Below are 7,171 nucleotides of genomic sequence, written 5' to 3' on the forward strand. Positions count from 1 at the left end.
TCTCTCTCTCTCTCTCTCTCTCTCTCTCTCTCTCTCTCTCTCTCTCTCTCTCTCTCTCATGAACATAGGCGTGCAAAAATTTTGAGCACTTGACTATTTCCTCAAACACGGGTAAGGCCAAAAGGTTAAGGGGGAGATTCCTAATCCCACACCCTTAAATAATAAGATTATTTTTTAGCAGTAATCTAAGGTCCAAATTTCTTTAAGATTAACATTTAAACTTTATCTTTTAATAATAAAGAGATTTGAGGTTCAATTTCTGCCTATGTCAAAAACCAATTAGTATATTAGCTTAATGATAAATATATAATTTAAAATTCAAATAATCAATGGTCTTTGTTGTCTCAAACCAAATCATGCCAATGGATGAGGGAATAATTTTAGTTTGTGATTTTTTTTTTTTTTTTTTTTTTGTATTTTTTATTTTGTGAGATGTAGTACAAGGGAAAGAGGTAAATTGTTTTTTTTTTTGGATGAAAGATAGATATCATTAAAAAAAAAACAGAGAAAACTGCAATACATCATAATAGAAGACACATAATAACAATACACCTAACAACAACATATTATTGAAATTAGCAACATCAAAGCAATTGAAAATAAGAGCTAGCCAGTAAGGTAGAATAAGAGCCACGGACCCTAGGAGATCGAACATTTACAAGTAACCAAATTCGAAAAAGAGGGAGGTAGTTCCCAAGGAGTAAGCAAACCCAACCTAGAGTTGGAGTTTTTCCCACTTTGCTAACATATGGGCAACTTTGTTGCTTTGTCTTGGTATCACTCAAAGGTGATTTAAGAAAATTCAATTCCGTCATATTATATGTTTTTTTGCATGTTTAACATAATTCTCAAATATCCTTTACCCTTCTTGCTCTTCTTAAAAGAGTGTACTATTTGTTGTACTGCCACTACATTCTCAATTATCCACCTACCGTCCCACCCAACCCGAATCAACTTTTATCCTTTTGTATTTTATTTTCCTCCATTTTCCTTATTCTTTCATTCATTAGTCATAAGTTCATAACAGATCTAGCCATCTGGGAGAACCTTCCCTTATGACGCCATCTTCCCCTCCCATCAATAAAAAATTATTTTAAAGTGTCAAATCCAATGTGAATTATTATTATTATTATTATTATTATTATTATTATTATTATTTAAAACAGAAATAGTTTCTAGTTAAAGTAGAAGATGTTTTCTCCATGATGACGAAGTAGAACATGTCACAAACTTTTAACCATGAAAATCATAGCATTTTGTTTATGATATTATATATATTTATGAGATAATATTAAGACTACATTGTACTTTTATATATGAGATTACATTTTACTTTAATTTTTTTATTATTTTTTAATGTTTCAATAGTTACAAGAGAGGAAGAACAATTTGAACCCTAAATATCTTGTAAAAACTAAAAGGTGTCAATCAATTGAGTTGCAAGAATTTTGGCGTACTTTTATATGTTAATATATATATATATAAATGACTTGTTTTATCTATGTAATATATTTATATTTATTATCATCTATTCGTCAAATGTTCCAATATCATGAATATATTTGAATTTAGGAGATTTAATCTCAAGAATACTTAAAGATAAGCTTGTCAAAGCATAAAAATTAAAAAAAAAAAAAAATTGAAGACAGTTTATATAAGACAAAGTGTCTTTTACTAACTAACCAAAAGCAGACCCAAGCATATCACCACCTAAGGTTACTTTCCCAATAAAATTCAAATACTTAGTTGCATTGATTAATAAAATACATAAACTAAAATTTAGGGAGTAAAATCCAAATTTTGAAACATTAGGGTGTAAAATCCAAACACCCCCAAACTTCAGGGGATAAAATCCAAATTTTGAAACTGCAGGGTGTGAAATCCAAAAGTTTCCAAACTTTAGGGGTGTAATTTGCAATTTACCCAAATCTAAGTTAAAAGGGCATTATAGTCTTCTTGCAAAATAATTAAAGTTTTACCAACTTTACTAACACACTACTCAGAACAATAGTCAAATCGTTTTCTAATCCCAAAGACTAAAATATTAGCTTATTTTATAAAATGCATCCTTAACAATAGCCAGCCGGCTCCCATTAACAAAAGCCTATAAACTTAGACATAGCAAAGCTCCCATATCTTCAAGCCATATGCAAAGAAGCTATGCGAAAGCACCCTTCCACGCTACTAAAATTACCTAGAGTCTCAACTAGGGATGGCAAAAATTCAAACAATCCTAAACTTTAGGGCTGCAAGTTGCAATTTACCCAATAATCTAAGTTAAAAGGGCATTATAGGCTTCTGGTAAAAAAATTAAATTTGTACAATAGTCAAATTGTTTTCTACTCCCAAATGCTAAAAGATTATTTTAATCTATAAAATGCATCCTTAACAATAGCTAGCTAGCTAGCTTCCGTTAACAAAAGCCTATAAACTTAGACATAGCAAAGCTCCCATATCTTCAAGCCATATGCAAAGAAACTATGCAACCCCTCCACGCCACTAAAATTACCTAGAGTATCAACTAGAAATGACAAAAATCTAAACACTTTCAAAATTTAAGAGTGTAATTTGAAATTTACCCAAAAATCTAAGTTAAAAAGGCATTATAGTCTTCTGGTAAAATAATTAAAGTTTTACCAACTTTATTGACACACTCAAACAATAGTCAAATCATTTTCTACTCCAAAAGACTAAAAGATTATTTTATTCTATAAAATGCATCCTTAATAATAGCCAACTGGCCCTCGTTAACAAAAGCCTATAAACTTGGACATAGCAAAGCTCCCATATCTTCAAGCCATTTGCAAAGAAACTATGCAAAATCACCCCCTCCATGCCACTAAAATTACCTCGAGTCTCAACTAGGGATGGCAAAAATCCAAACACTCTCAAAATTTAGGTATATAATTTGCAATTTACCCAAAAATCTAAGTTAAAAAGGCATCATAGTCTTCTAGTAAAATAATTAAAGTTTCACCAACTTTATTGACACACTCAAACAATAGTCAAATCGTTTTCTACTCCCAAAGACTAAAAGATTATTTTATTCTATAAAATGTATCCTTAACAATAGCCAGCTGACTCCCATTACTAAAAGCCTATAAACTTAGACATAGCAAAGCTCACATATCTTCAAGCCATATGCAAAAAAAACTATGCGAAAGCGCCCCTCCACGCCACTAAAATTACCTAGAGTCTCAACTAGGGATGGCAAAGACTAAAATATTATCTTATTCTATAAAATGCATCCTTAACAATAGCCAACCGGCTCCCATTAACAAAAGCCTACAAACTTAGACATAGCAAAGCTCCCATATCTTCAAGCCATATGCAAAAAAACTATGCGAAAGCGCCCCTCCACGCCACTAAAATTACCTAGTGGAGGGGCGCTTTCGCATAGTTTTTTTGCATATGGCTTGAAGATATGGGAGCTTTGCTATGTCTGCTTCCTCTAGACGTCGGTTTCTTCCAATTACTTGATCCCTTTCATCATATGCCCGCTTGAGGATGCTAGGGTTCTTCAACATCTCTGCAAGTGCCCATTCAATTATGCTTGATGATGTGTCAGTGCCCGCCGTGAACAAGTTCTTCAAAAACATGCAAAAATTCATCAGAAATAGAAGGAAGAAAATGGATGAATCTTTTACACTGTTAGTTTAGGAGAGAAAAAGATGAGAGAAATGACAAAAAGTACTAATTTTCTTTGAGAAGGGAAGCATAGAAAAGATTATTTTGTTTATATAAAAAATAGTAGTTATATTGAATACAACGATAGTAGAGACACTACAAATTTTATTTTATAAGCCTTATAAATTGATGCCTCAAATTTTTTAAATATAAAACAAAAAAGTATTTTAAAAAGTATTTATAATGTTGTTGAAATTGCATCAATCACATTTATTGCTATGTTATTTGTAAGTATTTTTTAGTACAATTGATAATAACTTTTACATTTTCTTTTACTATATAGTGAACCTAATGCCTTTTAAGCCAATGTCAGATAATATAAAAGAATCATGTTATTATTTCTATGGCTAGATATCATAAATATATAGTTGGTCAGATAAAGTCTACAGGCATTGATAAATTAATCGAAAATTTAACACATTCTCTCTTGTGGGGTGTGAGGGGGTAAGGGCTGGGGTTGAAGTCTCCAAGAAGGAGCTTCACACACAAATACACTTAGATTAGGTTAGAGTACAAATTCTATCTTGTATCAAAAAAGACATGTTGACTTGAGCCCACTAACGTTATTTAAAATTTTAAATGAATTTATTTTATGATTCAAATTAAATATTACATAGGTACATATATATATTTAGTGTAATTAAATAACATAGCATTGGATATCTGTAAAATCTATATTACTTAATTTGAACTCTAAAATAAATCTATTTCAAATTGAGATGATCTTTTCCCAAAACAGGGGAGGGGGGGGGGTGTAAGTGAGTTTTATCATTTTTTTTAGGTGTCATAGAAAGATTGTATATGTGATTATATATTCTTTTATTTTTTAATAGATAGTATTTCAAACATATAGTGTTCATTCCATGATGATTGCTCTTTATCATTAAACTAATATATCAGTTGGTTTTTGGTGTAAGCATGGATTGAACCCCAAATCTCTTATTCAATGAAAATAGATTTTGCTAGTTGAGTTAACTGTAACTCAAAGTTTACAATTTTTTTTTTCATAATTTGTTGATTGATAGGTTGAGTTAGAAAAACATTTCTTTCACATAGAACTACAATTAATATAATTTTTATTGTGCACCAATCAAACAATCACAACCTACCACTCAATCATGCATTGTAAAAGTTGATGTGCAGTTTCACTTTTTATTTATAGTTAGGAATTTGATTATCTAACACCTACTATTTGACTTATCTTTTTATACATCTATTTTTATATGTAAAAATGTGACATGCCCGCATTAATTATGGATAGGACAAAGTTTGATTCCAAACTTTATTGAAGCCAATGGTTCCAACTTTACTTAAAATCTTTTTATTGAATGTGAATTTTGACAAATCCACCACTAAATTATATTTTCTTTTCATATCCTTTATGCTTGTAAAATTTCTGGAAAATCAAAAATCAATAGCTATGTTTTCAGCAAATATTCAAATTTCAAGTTTTTTGTAATATAAGATTATGCATAAAAAAATTAAGTTTATAAATAAAAATGTAAATAATATCCGATTGACATGAAATTTGACATGCGTGTTAAAAACATAAAAAATATGCAATTCAACATTTAAAATTTTAAAATATGAACGTAAATATATTAATTAGCTTAGTGGGTGTTAGAACCAAACTTTGCCCTATGAATATATGGGTGAAATAATAGATGTCAACGAGCTTGAAAGAATATTTTTCTATGATATTGTGTTAGAAATACTAGTTTATATATATATAGAGTATTGTCATTATGCATGCAGTACTTCACATGTTTATGGTCAAACAAAACCTTGAATAAGTGTTACGTGATTATTTCAGCAAAAACTAAAAGTTTTATGTGATTATGTGCCCGTTTGTTTACACTTTTAGACGGCAAAAAGCACTTTTTGAAACCAAAAAAATAATATGAGCATTTGGTTGGATTTTAAAAGTAGCTTTAGCTAAAAGCTGCGTTTTGAAATTGTGAAGAAAGAGCACTTTAACGGTGGCCAGCTCTTTGAAACCTTTTGCAAAAGCGAATGCGCGTCACAATATTACACAATAAATTGTTATTAATTCTCATTTGGACCTACTAGTGATATTATTATTTTTTATCTACCATTAACAACTTGTCATAGACTTTATTGTGAAATTTTTATAAAAATGTTGTGTCCATAACTTGCATTAAGGAAGATAATTAAAACAAAGAATTCTCTTTTATATATATATATATATATATATATATATATATTGTCATTTTTGGTAATTTACCACTCAAACCTCCATTTTTATAAGTACTAGTCAAACACTAAATTTTTTCAAAAAACACTTTTTAACAGTTTTTACTAAATACTCGGTTTTTAAAAAAAATCCAGTTTCATACCGTACTTTTTAAAGACCTCATTTTTTTTAAAAACCCAATTTCAAAAAGCTAAACCAAACTCACCCTATAAAATCACCAATGTTGAAGAACCCAGCTGTAGTCATAAGCTCCACAACCATGTCCTCAAACTCATTAGACTCCTCACCACGTGTCACAAACACACGTACGGCGACTTAGTATCACTTGGCCTATCATGTTCGCCATGGCATAAGTCAACAATTCTGGCACCACCACTGGCTCACCTTTTTTGCTAGACTCATACATGGCTTGAACCATGTGTCCTAGCTCAATAACTCAAACTTGAGCCCAATCACCAAGAGCTTTCCCACCAAACATGTGTAAGTTGCTTAATTTTCTAAGCAACTTCCACCTTGGGCCACAATGAGCAAAAACCATGTCCTGAGCATCATAGGCTAAATGGGTTGCCCCAACATTTGGGGGCATATTAGAGAAATTGATATCAAGGGGCTTCAGAAATGCTCGTGCAGCATCTGGTGTAGATTCCACGGCCATGTCACAAGTGCCCATTTTAAGGTACATGACAGATCCATATTGCTTTGTCATTTTAGCAAGAGCAACATGAGGCATGGTTCCTAGAAGTGGAAGTGCACCTACAATAGGCCAGCCTTTAGGGCCTGGTGGGAATTTCCTAAAAGGGTTTTTGAAGAGTAAACGAATGGAAAATCGGGTGATAAAGAAGACAACAATGGCAGCAACCAGTTCTCTAAGAAGAAATGTATCTAAGGCCATGGTGTGTGTGTGTGTGTGTGTGTGTATTGAAGGACTACGTTACAATACGACAATGAGTATTAGGATTGGGCTGTGCGACATAAGGTGGTGTCTTGATGTATCACATATATAGCAGCGAAGGTATTCATCAAAAAAAAAAAAAAATCATCAAAAAATACAGCAATCAAGGTGTTGTTAGGTGATGAATTACATGTGACTTACAGTGTGACTTCTCAACTACTCTTTCTTTTTTTTTCCTTTTTTTATAGTCACTTCTTAACTACTTTTCTGCATTTTAGTTGGCCCAATCCACTCGGTAAACTCGACCAGACCCGGGCCGACCTGACTACTTTGGCGATCGATGACGGGTCTTTTTCTCCAAAATCTGATCTGGTTGG

General features: G+C 31.7%; 1 pseudogene; it reads right to left on the reverse strand.

The window, feature by feature from the left end:
* Positions 1-3,371: 3,371 nt before the first annotated feature.
* LOC142640230 (flavonoid 3',5'-hydroxylase 2-like) lies at positions 3,372-6,794 on the reverse strand (annotated as a pseudogene).
* Positions 6,795-7,171: the final 377 nt, after the last annotated feature.

The sequence above is a fragment of the Castanea sativa genome, chromosome 6 (assembly GCF_040712315.1).
Source record: "Castanea sativa cultivar Marrone di Chiusa Pesio chromosome 6, ASM4071231v1".
Taxonomy (NCBI): Eukaryota; Viridiplantae; Streptophyta; class Magnoliopsida; order Fagales; family Fagaceae; genus Castanea; species Castanea sativa.